Raw genomic sequence first — 16107 nt, forward strand, 5'->3', positions numbered from 1 at the left:
AATGGCTAACACTATGAGAAAAATAATGTAAAAACACTCTAACTGACTTAACTTCACTCACCTAGGAATACTTGCACAGGACCATCTAGAAAGAGAAATGGGATGTGAGCCCAGGTGGCCAACTTGATGCCAAGTTTGTCCTTTTTCTACTTGGGAGTGCTGGGGGCTTCCTATTTCTTGTCTGTTCCTCTCGTTCAATCCTCCCTCCATTAAAGCAATCCGCCACCAAACAAAACACAAAGTCCCAAAATGATTATCTGAAATTATTTAGTTTTTTTCCTCCTAGGTCGTAACCATGTAAAAGCAATAAAAACAAAACCAAGACTTTGGGGCCTTATTCTCCCTTGCATGACACAACAGGTGAAAATCACCCAAGCTACACAAACTTCAACAGGCCTGGGCCCTAATTTAAGCAGGAGAGAAATTTCTCTCTCAGTCTCCCACAGATTCAGTCCCTTTATTGTTTTTAATAGAAAAACTTAGAAAACAAAATAAGTGCCCATCAATAGGAGTCTGGTTAAATAAATAAGTAAATGTGGTGCATGAATGCAACATAGCCCCATGTGGCCTGGCCATTAAAAATGGTAATACACCTGGCAGTATCTACTGAAGCTGAAAATACATGTACACTATGACACAGCAATCCCACCCGTGACTATCCCCACCAGGAACGTGTGTATATACATCCACCAAACAACATGCAAAAGAATGCTCACAGCAGCCCCAGTCATAATAGCCCCAAGCTGGACCCAAATGTCCATTAACAGCAGAATGGGTAATGCGTAAATGTGGATGCAGAGAATGCCATATAGCTGTGAGGGTAGGTCAACAATGACGTGGATGAACCTCGCAAACAGAATGTGGAGTGAAAGAGGTAAGAAAGAGTCATTCTGTATGATTCCATTTATATAACGTTCAAAAGCAGGGGCAGCTAATCCCGGGATGGTGGAAGTGAGGACAGAGGTTATCTTGGAAAGGGGTGACTGCAAGGGGGCACGAAGGGCTTCTGGAATGTTGGAAAGGTTCTGTTTCTTGATCTGGCTACTGGTTACATTGGTGTGTTCACTTTTTGAAAATTTGTGGTGTTGTACATGTATGATTTGTGCACTTTTCTGTGTGTATGTTATATACCAAAAAAAAAAGGAAAAATGATGCAGATCTACATTTATTGACATGGAACATGGGAAGATGTTCAGGTCCCATCACAGAGAGGATATGTGTACCCCTCTGGTATATTCCATTTACCTTAAGTTGTAGATATCAAGCTATAAGTACCTATATGCAAAGAAAGTCACTCTAGGAAACCATTCTCATAAATGTTAACAATGCTTACCTTTGAGTCGGATGTTGAGTTTGGTTTTGTTTTGACTTTTTTATAATTTTCTGTATTTGTTTGCATTTTTACACAGCATATGTATCATTTTATACTCAGAAAATGGTTTTTATTTTTTAAAAACTCCTCCTTGATTAAAAAGAAAACTAAAACCTGCTTTTTATTTCCCCTAGAAGCAAACCAGTAAATACCAAAGCCGACTGACCAGAGACAGGACGTATGCCATGTGCCTCTAATACACTTCTCAATCGCTTCAGTTTGTAAGCATTTCCAAGGCTGGTTGTGAACATAGCAGCCACCATCTTTCATGTCAATGGACAGTACACACCTGGGGTAAAATCTGAGGGTGGATGAAGGGTAAATGCAGTAGAAATTTTAGGTGATCTGGTCTTCCTCCCTTTGAAGCTCAGGGCAGATGGGTCGGTTTATTAAAGGAAAGTAATCTCCATTTATCTTTCTTCTGCCTCTAATCCACATACTCTCCATGGTGCTACCTCTCTTGCTCCGGTCGAGGGGATTCCACCAGTTTTTTTTTTTTTCCCCCTGTCCTATCTAGCTGGGGAGAGTTTCCTATTTCTCCCTCAACTCCCTTTCCCACCCATAGCCTGCTCCACATGCCCACATACTCGAAATTCTTTTAATGGGGGATAAATTACTTTCTTTTACAATCAAAGCCCAAGCTTAAAGTGTAAATAACCGCGGGTGAGTTAACACATGGCCTTAATAGTCACACTAAGGTGTAAATGTCTAATATAATTTCTAAAGAGTAAAATTTGCTTGGGGGATGGGCATAGAGAAAGAAAGGCCTCAGTTTTGCACAGAGCCGGCCAGGTTGCTGATGGTACCTGCTTTCCCTCCATCACAGTCCCCCGGCCCCCACCCAGGCCTGTCCAGAAGATCCCGAGCCACCCAGAAGCATAAGGCAGCTGCCGTCACCCTGACCAGATCTATATCCATTCCAGACTCAGGATTACAATAATTTGGGAGAGGGTCAACCAAGTCAGAGCCCCAGATGGCAGAAGAGCTGCTTTAGCTTAAGACTCTTAACTCTTTTTCCTCAGGGCAGGAAAGGTTTGAGACAATGAAGGATGAGGCTTTCCAGGCCTGGGACACAACCTTGATCCAAAGCCTAGTCATGGCTTTAATTTTTGTAAATCAAAGCCTCAAGTTTTTCTTCAGTCTTTTAGCTGAAGACATGTTTCCCAGGGTGCAGGAAAAAAATAAATAAAAGGTACTAAATTGGAGACTGTGTGACATCCTGTGCCACTTAAACCCTTTGCAGGCAGGCAGAAATCACTGCTTTACTAAATTCCATTTTCTAAGCCTTTTTTTTTCTTCCCCCTCCCAACCATTGTCTTCACAAGATCATCCCATACTTGGAAAACATTTGTCTAATTATCGTCACACACGATGGGCCTATTGCCAGCTGCTTTTTATTTTAACTTCAGATTCTTTCCAGGGTGTTTGTTTTTTTTTCCTTGGGGGTGGGGAACGGGAGAGAGGGGTGTGTGTCTGTTTTTGCTATTACACAGAACCGATCAGATTTCCTTTTATAATCACAATTAAACTTCCAGATCCGAACATGTGAATACTTCACGTTTAGAGGATTTGAACGCCCATTGATTTGGTCAATCTCACAAAACTTTCCAAGTCTGGAGGTGAGAAACCGATCCGTGAGGTTGAGCAAACCATTCCTGGGACACAAAGATCACAGATGGACTCGAGGGGCCCGAGGCTGGCTCCCAGCTCAGTGTTCTCCCCATTAGCTGAGACAGGGTGCCACGGGGTTAAAGCCCCAAATACAATAGGAAGGTAAGCCCCACAAGAGCCGGGCCTTTGTCTATCTTGTTCACCAGGGCAGCCCCACCATCTACTTGTCTGGCATAATAATGGGTGGGCAGCAAATACTTGTTGAATAATGAATTACCCTGCACCAGGCCCCCTGCAGTGGTTGGGGGTGGAGGAAGGGCATACTTCATAGAATCTCTATACAAAGCAGGATTGTCAAGCATTAAAACTGGTCAGACCAGTGACAGCTCTACAAGGAGCTTAAGGACGGCAATCTGGCTGTAGCGGAAGGTACTGGGGCTTTGGGATGCACGGGCATAGCCAACACAGTTTTACCTCTATTGCATTTTATTTCAGGGTTCCCAATGGAGTCTACGGGGAGGGGAGAAGGGGGCCTCAAACTTCTTCCCCCACTCCCTGGCACCCCACTGGCTCAGACCAGACTAGAGGTGTAAAGCTGTACTAATGGGAATCTGGAGTCCAGTGACCAAAAAGATGCAGGGGACCAGGGAGAGGATTTCCTCCTGCTCCCAGCAGTCGGCTTTCCTACCCCTAAAGAGCAGAGAGCATGAGGAGGACCATCTGTGAAATTTAATCTGGCTAGTCATCTTAACCCAGAACTTCAGTTATAATATTTATACATTCTTAAGTGAGAGCATCTTCACCAGGCGTCTACAACCTTTCAGGAGTGGAGCCCTAAGTTACCACTTACTGTTCTGCTGCTGCAAACAATGGCCCAATGTGGCCCACTCCACCTCCCTGTCCAGTGTGGAGATTCGGTGGAATAACCAGTTCTCTGAAAATGCGTGTGTATTCTAGAGGGGTTAATCCTGTACACTGGTCATATCTCAGTGAGAATTACTTCAATAAGATAATCTAACAGATAATATTAACTCATATTTAAGAAAGAGAAAGGTATTTTAATGTTTATTGAAGTTTCCTTTCTTCTTTTTTGGGGGGTGGGGAGGGAGAGAAAGGAGGAATAGTGAGGGAAGTGTTATTAACTGAAAAAATTATTGCTTGCTTTGCATGTACTGTTTTAAAATCTAGGAGAGGAAATGGCACAAACACCCAAATGATTATTCAACACACCTATATAAGTGGTGTCAAAACAAATCACTCTGAGGGTCAGGGGAGGAAATGATATCAAATGGCTGGGGAGTGAGTAGTTTTTGAGCAAGGCCTTGAAGAATTTTGACCAGTGGAGATGGGACAAGGGTCTGCCAGGTGTTAACAAGGTTTGAGGAAATGTCTGGGGGCAGGAGAGCCTGAGGGATCAGATGCTAGAGAAGAGGGTGAGACAAATGCTTACAGCAGAGGGCTGGCAGGAGGAGAGGGAGGGGAGCTGAGGTCATCCCAAGGAGATAGGAGTCAGCCAAGCTGAGACGTGACCATCTGCAATGGGTCTGATGGGTTCTTGACCTAGCAGCGGTCTGCAGCCTGGCAACTTAGTGGCAGTGGAAAGCCTCAGAGGTTAGTGGTCAGATAAAGGACATCAAAGTGGGCCTCAGATGATCGATGTGGCGAGTGCAAGGTGGATTGGAGGAAAGGGAATGGAAGAATAGGAGGCTGGTTGGCAGGCTGTTCCAATGGTCCAAAGAGGACCTGGAGTAGTGGCAGAGGAAAGGGAAAGAAAAGTCCAAAGTCGTGCTGTAGAAGAGGAAAAGCATGGACTTGGAGAACTGCAGGGAGAGATGACTGGACTTCTCCTCTGTGTGAAGGAAAAGTCACAAGCAAATCCCTTCCAACCCTGCTGAGTTTGACAGGCTAGCGGAACTCTAGGCGGTTGTGTGGGCAGGATTAGGGAAAGGGAAGGTGACAAGCAACAACCTCTAAGGTGGGGATGGCCCTCTTAGAGACACTGAATGGTCAGCAAGTGCACAGGGAGTGCCAGGAGGTGGAAGCAGAGCAAGGAAAGGAGTGGCTAGGCCTTTTGCGATAGCTTGCAGTTTTCTCCAGAACAGTTCCCAAGAATCTCACAGTGGTGGTCACCTGTAGGAAGGGGAATGGGGGAGGCTGAGAGAGATGAGAGGGTTTTCGTGGTATACCCTTTTGTACCTGTGAATTTTGAACTTCTTGTGTGTACTACCTCTTATAATTAAATTTGAAAATGTTGGGGTCCAGGGCCCTGGTGGCTGCATGCTGCAGTAAGAAACCCTGCTTTTCACCCATGTGAAGCTCACCAACCCACTAAACCAGTTAAGGAATCTCAGTGTTACACTCCCTCGGGCCCCTCATCCCTCCCCAGCTAGTTGAAGGTTTTTTTCTGTGTTCTAGCTTCCACTTCATTACCGCCACCAAAGAAACACAGCAAAGTTCTCAGCTTCCTCTGAAAAGCCTAGGGGTCAAGGACGTTTTAGCCAGGCCACCTCTTACTGGGCATCACTGTGCCGGAATCTGGTGGAGGATGAGAGAGTGTGTGAAAAGTGGCGGAGGTGGCTGGCTAGGAAAGGAAGCTGTGGAAACAGGTCCTTAATCAGTGCTCTAGTTGGACCGACCCAGAAGCAGCATCAGTATCTCCCTCTTCACCATTCCTGCTCCCTTAGGTCAAGCAGGCGGTGGGATGGCGCGGGTCGGTCCCGGAACGGCCGCTTTTCAGAGAGTGGGTCTGTGTGTCCGACTCCCCGGGGTCCCTCAAGTCTTCCTTGGGCTTGGGACAAAGACCCCCAGTCTCCAAGTGGGCTGGGGGTTCACCCAGGCCGGGGGATGGAGCTGCCAGCCTGCTCTCCACCCACCTCGGAAGTTTGCCCACCACCTCCAATCTTTCCGGCAGATTCCACCACAAACCCTTTTCCCTAGATCATCCCGCAGAGCTCTCCCGCCGCTGGCACCCAACAAACACGTGGCGGGCGACAACCTGGAGAAAGCGCGGGATCCCCGCGGGGGTCGCGCAGCTCCGCCCCCTCTCCGGTCCCCCAGCGTCAGCGCCGGCGCTTGGCGCTGCAAGACCCGCTCGGGCGCGCGCCTCGGGGAACCGGGCCCGCGGGCGGAGAAGGCCGGGGCCTCGGGGCCCCGGGGCCACGGGTGCGCGCTTCGCTGAAGCGAGGAGCGCGCCCTCACCGTCCCCGCGCGCTGTTCGCGCCGGTGAAGCCTCAACCCCAAGGGTTCGCGAGGTGCTTCCGCCCAGTGGGTACGAGCCCGGACTGTCCTAAATTCATTTTTTTCCCCTCCCTTATAGTCTGTTAAATTGACTAATAAACTCAACACAGCGTTCTCTGTGCGGCTTCAAAAAACTCGGTAATTTCGTTAGAAAACGTTGAAATTCAACCCCGAAGTATTCAGCCCAAATGTTTAGTTAAAGTAACCCCGTGGGTTAATAAACTAAACAAAGGCAACCCATGCAAAACTGGAGCAATGAAAACCAGGCTAAATAAACGAAGGGAAGTTTATAAGAACGCTTTCGGAAGAAAAAAAGAGAAAAGGCACCGGGCACGGAGGTTTAATGTGAAGCATGTGAGCGGGGCTCAGCTTACAGGTACGCGGGCCCACGGCGAAGAGCGCTGTCAAGCCGCCTCGCCGATTGCGGGTTGGTTTGCACCGCCGGGAAACCCTACCCGGGCGGGCGCCGTGAGCGGCCTGGAGGCGCGGGCGCCCCAGCCGGCTGCAGAGCCGTGCGCCCAGGGCGAGGTGCGCGCCCAGGGCAGGGCGCGGCGAGCCACCCTGCGGTGGCCCTCTCCCCTCCCGGGAAGGGTGTGTCAGCTCGCTTTAAAACAGTGAGGAGCACTTTGCAGTTGGGAGACGCAGAGGTAGTGGGTCCCGCGTCCACAGACGTTCTCCTTCCCACCCCTCTCTTCCCCACCGCCACCCCCTCCCGCGCTGGCAGTGGAGTAACAAAGACGCTGCCGCGCCGTTGACCCCGAAGAAGCCCTGATGAAAAGGAGGGCAGGCTGCAGGATGGAAGTTTCGGCAATTATTTTCTTTTGCCTTTACGTTCCCGAAAAGAAGCAGAGGAGGTAGAAGGAAGAGAGATCTGGGAAAGGCAAGGCCCAGAAATCAGGAGCCATTGTGTTTCTCCTTGGGGAGAAAAGCTGTAAAACCTGGGCCTCTTGTCCACTTCGCCTTCAAAGAGGTCTAACCATGAAGAGAAAAAGGCGGGCGAAGGAGGAATTTTTCACTCTAACTTCCTTCTCCCAGGCTCCTTCACACCCTCCCTCCCTCCGCTTTCTAGGAGCAGCGGCCCCCAACTTCGGAGCCAATGCTGGGCGCTCCGCTAAGACATCAGAGGAGATACAGGTTCGATGCTAAATGAACCTTCAGGCCACGGCACAATGGCGCGGACCTCACACGGGGGCACCGTGCCTTCCCCCAGCGGAGCTCGGCTCCCGCCGCTTCTTTATTCCACGTGGTGAATCCACCGCATCTCCCACCGCCGCGGAACCAATGGGCCGGCCGGGGAGAGACGGAAGCGCAGGAGAGGGGTTGAAAGGAGGTGTGGGTTTTATTTTTAAAGAGCATAATTGGGCTGAGGAGGGTTATTTTTTTCCTTTGCAGGAGAAAGAAAAAAAAAAAAAAGGAGGGGGGAAATCGGGAGAAATACAACACATTTATCTATCAACCGCTAGACAAGACAAAGAGGTTTTAACAACAGTTTGAAAAGAGCGGCCTGTGAATGGTTACTATTCAATTTGTATTTTATTCCCCGCTGGTCATGGAATTGAGATCAGAAGAAAAAGTGAAAACACATGGCTGAGGTCAGGGGATCAGAGAACCACCACATACAGCAAAGGGAAGGGAAAGCAATGGGAACTCGTGTGAAGAAATGGATTATATAAACAGAGCTTACCATCGCCTGAGCCCCATTATCCTATAATTTACCCTGCATGGGAGCATAGAAATATATTAAACTAGTGATAGGTTTTACCATTTCTTTACAACCCAGCCTCGTGCCAATCAAGTCTACTATATACTTTGAGACATGTTTAGAATTCTTGAACTAATGTGTTTATTTTAAATATCACAGGGAAATTATTACATCACCAGAAAATAATGCCAGAGCGGGGGTCTGCCGCCCTTTTGAAGTCCTGCTGCAACGAAACATGATTTTAATTACATAATCACTTTGAAACTATAATTATACAATAAACGATGAGGATTAGGCGGGAAGTATAGAGTACATTAAAAATTGCTTAGGTCTTGAGAAAACAAACTGAACATGCAGGGGGAAAAGAAAGAGATGAAATCCGAGGTCCTGGGGAGGGGGTTGATAAGTTCTGCAATCGCCTTCCTCTGAGCTGCTGCGGGGACCGGGGCCTGGGGTTCGCTTTGCCGGGTCCAAGGGAGGGCAGGCGGACGGCCCGGGCCGTGTCGCGGAGTAAAAACCCGTAAATCTGAGACAGAATCAAAGAGAAGCGCGAAGGACGGCACCAGCGCTTTTGCTAACCTTCCTACACCAAAACAAATAGAGTCGTTGCTTTGGAGGTTACGAAATGCATTTACATTGAAAACCTTCGTGAATCGGAATGCAACAGGGAGGTTGAGCGTTGCCAAAGACTGGTTTGTTTGCCCTTCCCTTCCAGGACGAAAGGCATCCAACACGAACAGCGTCGTCGCTGCCCTGATGCCCGAAAAGAGTTTATAAACAACAGCGCGTCTGTGGAGGGGGCACGCGAGCGCGCCGGCGAACATCCCCGGGCGCGTCGGGTCCCCGGGGCGCACAATCGGGCTCACATTCGCCTCCTCGCCCCGGAGCCCCTTTCCTGATAGCTGCTCCGCCGCTAAATTTTGTTTTTGCGTTTGTCATTCTGGTGAGGCCGAGGGTCGGCGCTTGGTTCTTCCTTTAAAAGGTAGAAACTTGGCTGCATCCAGAGCCCACGCGTTCGCGTCTCTCTCTCCTCGGCTACCCCAGAGCTTCTACCCAGCCCGGGGCGCTGGCCCTCCTCTTCTTCAAATTCTGTTGGGGGGCGCTGCACGGGAGGGTTCTGGGCCGGGGCAAGGAGTCCAAATTCATGTGGAAGCACCCTAGTGACAGAAATCCTCAAATGAACTGCCCGGGAAGAGGCTGGTGGTTATCTCTTTTCAGTGGCACCTACTTTACCGCCTGTGCTTTGCCAGGCCACCAGCACCGTGGGGAGAGAAGAGGAGTACAGTCCCTGATTTGGGCCTCAGCAGCCATCAAGGCTGATTTTTAGGATACTGCCACCACCAACATTCCGGCCAACGACAGCCTCTGCTCTCCTTTAATATTCCACAGCAGGTGTCCTGGGTGAGGCGATTTGCCTGGCCCAGCCAAGTGTTATATATAAAGGGGTTAAATGCTCCCAACCGCGGCAAAAAGCGGTACCCGGCGCAGGAGGACACTCCCGCTTTTTGCTCGAGAAGAAAATTATAATTGCGGAAGCAGCGGTATTTAAATTCACTAGCAACCCGGAAAAAATGTTTCCCCAGGAACTCAGATGCGAGGTATTGGACGAGAGCGGGAGAAAGTGACAATAAGAATCTTTCCTTGCCCTCGCTTGGGCTTCATGGTGGTTCCCAACCCTGCCCAGGCGGCCCCGACGGCGTGAGGCTAACGGCTGTCTTCAGCTCGGAACCATTAATATTAAGACGGATCAGCATTGCATTAGTCTGCAGAGGACCATCAACGACCAAGAACAAATACAAAAGAGGAATAAAATAGTCCATCTGAAGAGTCCTACTGTGAATGTGTTTATTTCTTGCTTTGCTAAGCCCAGGATATGATTTACTCACTGCCCTATTGCAAACAAAAGCACGGCGCCAGCCTGGCAACGTGGAAGAGCACCTTTCCAAACCGCCAAGGAAATTACAACTGGGCACGAATTCAGGGGCCATTTTATGTTGAGCCTGAAGCCCCAATTCGCACACGTGCACGTGAGGAGGCCAAGATTAAAAAAAAGAAGAAGAAGAAAGAAATCTGATTTCCCGGGAGTAATGGTAATACTAATAAATATTCTTTATCCGCCGCCCACTTAATACAGGCAATTTACCTACGTTATCTCATTAAACATAGCAACGCTGCAAGGTGAATATTATAATCCCTACTTTATTAACAATGTCGAATACTTATACGGTGTTTATTATGGTATTTTACATTCATTTATTCCTCACAACACTCGACATGGGCGGGCATCTTATCATGCCCATTTTACAGATGAGAAATTGAGGCAGAAATCAAGTAATCTGCCCTGGGTCACATGCCCATAAATGGCAAGGCAGGGATTGGAACCCAGACTTTGAAATCTTGGCCCTTGACACTATGCCACCTGAAAAGGAGTGACGGGCTGGGAGAAATTGAAGCTTATCTGAGGTTCCAGCGGGTGGTAGTGAGCGGGGACTGTGGTGCGTCGCCCCACCCACGGAGCCACCAGCAATGCGCGGAGGGCGGTGACTGGCGCTCGGGGGTGCACAGCGGGGTCGCGGCCAAGAACCTTGTGCTCCGCCTGGAGCCAGCGCCAAGGGTGGTGTGGCCCGCCAGGCATTGAGCTATTTCCTCTGCCACCAGCTCCCCTGCGGCCTGGGCAACAGTTTGTTTTCTCAGACACTTCGTAGGAACCTCAAGGAGGGGCCGTCTGCCTGGGACCCCGGCGCGACCCTCCGGAGCACGAGACCCCTGGGGCCTCGGGGATCCGGCCTTCTAGATTGATAGAGGCAGGGAGAGGGCCCGGCCGGCGGCTGACCCGCGCGCCCTGCCGGGAACGCTGGCTTCGGGCTGCCTTAGGAGTGCGCTCCCGCGGACGCGCCGCGCGCACCCCAGGCAGGCCACGCGGGTCAGCGCCCAGGCTCAATTCTGTGCTCTACGCTTCCTCCGCGCCGCGAACTGGAACTCAAGTCAGAGCGCAGTTGAGAGGTGGACTAGGGTGTGGAAAGGTCCTAAAAATTGGCCAGGAGGGGGAGGTTTCGAGATTGTGTCTGCGACGTGCTGGTAAAACCAGCCGGGAGAGTGGCCTCCGCCTTCCCTAGCTTCCCCCTGTCTGCAAAGTGGTATCAGCAGCGACCTGCAAATCTGCACCGTGGAGACAACGGTCTGAGACCACCGTTCCCGATTATTGGGGCAGCCTGCAGGCCCGGCCTGTCTCGAAGCTCTTTGCACATGGCCCCTTCCTTATTTCCTCCTCGTAGCTAATAATTTTCAAGGCAGAAGTTATCATCCCACTTGCAGAAGACACTCTGTCCTAGCCACTAAAGCACAATGCCCAGCCCTTCCTTTTATACAAGGAAGGCACCAAGAGGTTAAACAATCTTGCTCGACAGACACAGCCAGGAGGTACTCGGAATGGGTCTGGGGACAGTCACCTGTGATCAGGAAGCCCTTCACTTCCACTGACCTCTCAGAAGTGGAAGTCAACAGTCCAGTGTTTCTGAAGACTCAGGGAGCCCTGGGCAGAACTGAGGTTGGGGAAAGGGAAGAAAACCCTCCCCAGATCATTCAAAAGGAAGAAGGTCCTTCAAGGGCCTGTGAGGTTCCAGTAGGGAAGGGAGCTTTGAGTCGTCAACATTATCTTACTCATATGAGAAGTGAATGAATGAATGAACTAGCTAATCACTTGCCCAAGTGCTATGCTGAGCTCTTTATAGCCATGCTTTCCATCTTGGCTGCACAGTTAAAACTGCTTGAGGGAATTAAAAAATCCAGATGCCTGGAGCAACTAAATCACAATTTCTAGGGTTATTACCCAGCCATCAGTGTGTGTGTGTGTGGTGTGTGTGTGTGTGTGTGTGTGTGTGTTTAAGCTCCTCAGGTAGTTCCAATGTGAAGTCATATATGAGAACCATTGCTTTAGGGAAATTGTCTCATTTAATTCTCATAAAACCCCATCTCATTATGATGTTCATTTCATAGGTGAGAAAGCTGAAGGCTTAAAGAGGATTCATATTTTGTCCAAGGTCAGCCCAGGGTCAAACAGAGGTTTCTCTGGTGCTAGAGAACAGGTACCCTCTCTGGCCAAGTCTCTTCTAGTTTTAACAACTCCCTCCACCCCCAAATTTTACCCCACTAGGGAGATGCCCTAAGGTGACAGCAGGCAGAGGTAGGAAGACCACGGACATTTTGAAGCTTTAGGAAGAGAACCTCAGACCACCTACATTCAGGGTCTTAAGTAGAGAGGGAAGCAGGATGGGGAGAAGGGGACAAGAACAGCTTTGGTTCTCTTTGGAAAAGGTAGGTCACCAAATGGCCCTGGGCCCCAGATAGGGCGCTCTGTTTGGAAAGGTGATACGAGAAGGTCAGGCCCAGCCACATGGGTGTGGCATAGATCCCTAGGGAAGTCTGGAGTGAAATGCACATTGAACTAGGAAACCTGATATGTGGCTGGCAGTGTTATCTTGGGCAAGCCTCTTAACTGCTGGGCCTCAGTTTCCTGGCCTGTGAAAACGAAGCGGTTGGATGGGATTATCTCTAAAGTTGTTTCCTGAGCACACACGTGATAGTTATTTAAGGCCCTGTGTGAATAAACTCAATTCTGGATTAAATTAGAATATAAATGATAATATTTTAGCATCTTCATTTATCTCTTGCTTGCTTTTCACACGTCTCTGAAAGTAGGAATTGCCTCCATTTTGGTAGTTAGAGAAACTGAATGAGGCTCAGAGTTAGTCGGACTCCTCTAGTGGCTTCTAATACTGCTCCTAGAAATACATCTCCTGTCAGCCCCTCTGTTCATGTCTTGTTGGTCATTCTACAGTCAGAGAACCTCAGGGCATTGGGAGAAGTGGGAAGCACCTGACTGAATGGGAAACAACTGAGCTTGAGGCCTTAAAAACACCCTAAACCAGCCCCGGAATTCAAGCAGGGTCAGAGGAGGTTTTGTGCTGGGAAAGGGGTGGAGAACTAGTCTTCTGAATCAGTCTTTTCTCTCAGCCTCAGTTTTTTCATGTCTAGCCCGAGGATCAATTTTGATTCCCAATGGGGCCATGGATTCATCAGTTAATGCCTATACAAAGGTTTGAAAAATCTAGGGCCAGAGTTGTGATTTATTTTCCTGGAGGAGGGCCTAGTGTAGGAATGCAAAGGGGTTTCTGTCCAGAGCACGCCAGCTGTCTACCTTTACGTGCCTTGTGCCTCAGAGTCCTAATTTCTGACTGCTCATTTGAATTCCCTGGGGAGATTTAAAAATAATGATGTCCAGGTCCCATTCAGATCAACTGAATCAGTAGTAGTTCAGGTGGTAAAGCTCATATATATACATATATATATATATATATATATATATATATATATATATATAAATTTTTTTTTTTTTGGCTGCGTTGGGTCTTCGTTGCTGCGCGTGGGGTTTCTCTAGTTGCAGAGATCAGGGGCTACTCTTCGTTGCAGTGCACAGCCTTCTTGTGGTGGCTTGTCTTGTTGTGGAGCATGGGCTCTAGGCGCACGGGCTTCAGTAGTTGTGGCACACGGGCTCAGTAGTTGTGGCTCACGGGCTCTAGAGCTCAGGCTCAGTAGTTGTGGCACACGGGCTTAGTTGCTCCGCGGCATGTGGGATCTTCCCGGACCAGGGATCGAACACTTGCCCCCTGCATTGGCAGGAGGATTCTTAACCACTGCGCCACCAGGGAAGTCCCAAGAGTATATTTTTTTAAAGCTGCCATGATTCTAATGTGCACACAGAGTTGAAAGCAACTGCTGTAGATCCTTATAGAGGATCCATGAAGGGGCCAGTGGCCAGCCTAGAGCTTTAAAATATAGTAAACAAGTCTGGCTGGCGATCTAGATGTAAGGCTGAAGCCGTGTGTGCATATGATCGCCCGGGAAAAGGGTGCAGAGTCAGAGAGCGGGGGATGGAACCTCAGGAAAGCACACCACCAAGGAGAGAAGTGGAAGAAGAAGAGACAACGAAAGACTGAATTGGAGGAACTTGAGATGCAGGAGAAAACTCTGAAGGCATGAGCTCCCGGCAGCCGAGGGAGAAGAGAGTGTCTTGGTGGACAGAGAGGTCAACGGCGTCATTGCTGCCACGGGGATGATTTAAGATTAGGACTAAAAAGCCTTCACTGGACTTGACATCTGCAGTGCCCTTAGCAAAAAGAGAAACCTGCTGAGGCTAGGGCGTGGAGAAGTCTATCAAGGCAAACCCAAAGAGGCAAGGGAACTCTTTTCCCCAAGCCAAGGATGCAGTTATGACTGGGACTGACCTTGGCCAGATCTCCTCCCCTGAGAATGTAAGCATCTCTTTCCCACTCCACTGAAAGTATAAAGAGAATTTGGCTGTTAACCTTGATGCCCACATCGAAATGGATTCCTCCTCACAGGTACCAACACGTACTCCAGCACCCAGGGCACTCTACGCCAGAGGGAAGCCAAACCAAAAACTCGGAGCAGAACATGAAACCTGTTTAAAACATGCTTACTTCTCCTCAGAAACAGCATCTAACTTGGGGTGAAATCGTCCACTGCAGCCAGGTGGCAAACTAAGCAAAACCAGCCATGCCTCCAGGCCACAAGAATCAGAGTGGAAGCTGCCAAGCCATGGAGGCCTGACTCTGCTGCCTGACAGGAAGCTGGCGGAGCAAGGCAGCCTCTGCCCCTCCCTCGGAATGGTTGACCACTATAAAGCAACTCAGAGAGCCTACAAGGAGAGAAAACCCACAAAAACACCAAAACAGAAACAGAAGAATCCCTCTGTGAACAGCCGATGCTGTCAAGTACAACCAAGAGCCTGGCCCCAGTGAGGAGACTGGAACCTTACCTTCTCTGGCCTCGGGCAGGCACGGCGGCCCGCGGGCTTGGCTCTCCACCTCCGCTGCCCGCTCTCTCGTCTTCAGGCCTCCTCTCCTCCAGGTGCTGCCCACGCCTCCTCTCCCAGTCGGGCCCTGTCAAGATCCACAGGCGCTGCTGGGCTAGCTAGGACCCAGCAGGCTGCCAGGCTGGGCCTGCAGCAATGGAGTTGTGGGAAGAATCTGGACAGTCTCCACCAGGCTGTCTCCTCTTCAGCTGCCACTTGGCTTCCATTGGAAAGACGGGGCCGAATTAGAATAGCAGTGCCCCGTGGAGTGGGGTGACTGGATGGGACGGGAGGGGAGGTTCTCTTTCTTGATCAGGGTGCAGGTTGCCAGTTAGGGTTATACAAGTTCATTGAGCTTTAAGATTGTGTACTTTTCTGTTTATATATTGTACTTCAAGAAAATGTTGTCGTTGTTGTTGCCGTTGCTGTGGTTGTGTGTGCGTGTGTGTGTGTGCGCGCATGCGCGCGCGCCGGTGTTTTAAGGCAGTGATGAGCACGCCCAGTGGCCCAGTGGCGCCAGGCCCCAAAATACCACCCCGCTGTTTCTCTCCAGGCGATGGCTTGCAATTTTCCTCTTGCCCTGAAGCCACGGCCGTGCAATTTGCACCTCACTAATTTCCTGGCTCAGCCTTAATGCTGTCTGGTCACTGCTCCACCCTCCCTGAAAGCAGCGCTCTGACGTCGGTACTGCCCAGCAGTTTGGGGCTTAGGGGCTGCATCTGATTGGCCACCTGTGACCTGGACGATCCTATTTAGAAATGCAGCTTTAAGGAATCATACGAAGGGGTAGATGCTCTGGTAACACAAAATGACTGTATTGCAGCTTCCTCAAAACCCGTGGTATGGAGGCAGCTGAGGTGGTTTTGGAGTTGTTCTGAGCAAGCAAAATATTACATTTCGCTTAGGTTTGAGGGGGTGTCATTTGGCAGGACCGAGTGATTGACGCTCTTACTCTCCAATTTTCTGCTCGCTGAAGCATTAAAGCAGCAAGCCTGAAGTCAGGAGAAAGCCAACAGCCTGGCACAGGCACTTACTTCCAATCTGCAAATAAAAAGCTTTTATTAGACCTTCTTTCCTCCTCATTTTGCATCAGATCTCAAATTGTCTCTCCCAGGGGCTTGCCAAAGAGCAACCGTAGCAAATTGTGAAGTCCTTTTGCAGGTGACAGTTAAAACGGGTAGGTTCTTCTTTTCCATAATGAAGGGTTAGGAAAACTATATATAAGTGGTGCGTAAACACCTAAGACTCCTTATTTATGCTTCCTGATTCTTAAGGCAGGGTGGGTTAGTGGAAAAATTCACTTGGGTTAGA

At 49.5% G+C, this 16107-nt stretch overlaps 1 long non-coding RNA gene across 2 annotated transcripts in view; it reads right to left on the bottom strand.

Moving 5' to 3' along the window:
* LOC137756838 (uncharacterized) overlaps positions 1-15833 on the bottom strand; it is a 32241-nt gene extending 16408 nt beyond the window's left edge. For both annotated transcript variants that reach the window (XR_011072265.1, XR_011072264.1), the window contains exon 1: positions 14761-15833. This is a non-coding gene — a long non-coding RNA (uncharacterized lncRNA). The remainder of the gene's footprint in view (positions 1-14760) is intronic.
* Positions 15834-16107: the final 274 nt, after the last annotated feature.

Source organism: Eschrichtius robustus, chromosome 2 (assembly GCF_028021215.1).
Source record: "Eschrichtius robustus isolate mEscRob2 chromosome 2, mEscRob2.pri, whole genome shotgun sequence".
NCBI lineage: Eukaryota > Metazoa > Chordata > Mammalia > Artiodactyla > Eschrichtiidae > Eschrichtius > Eschrichtius robustus.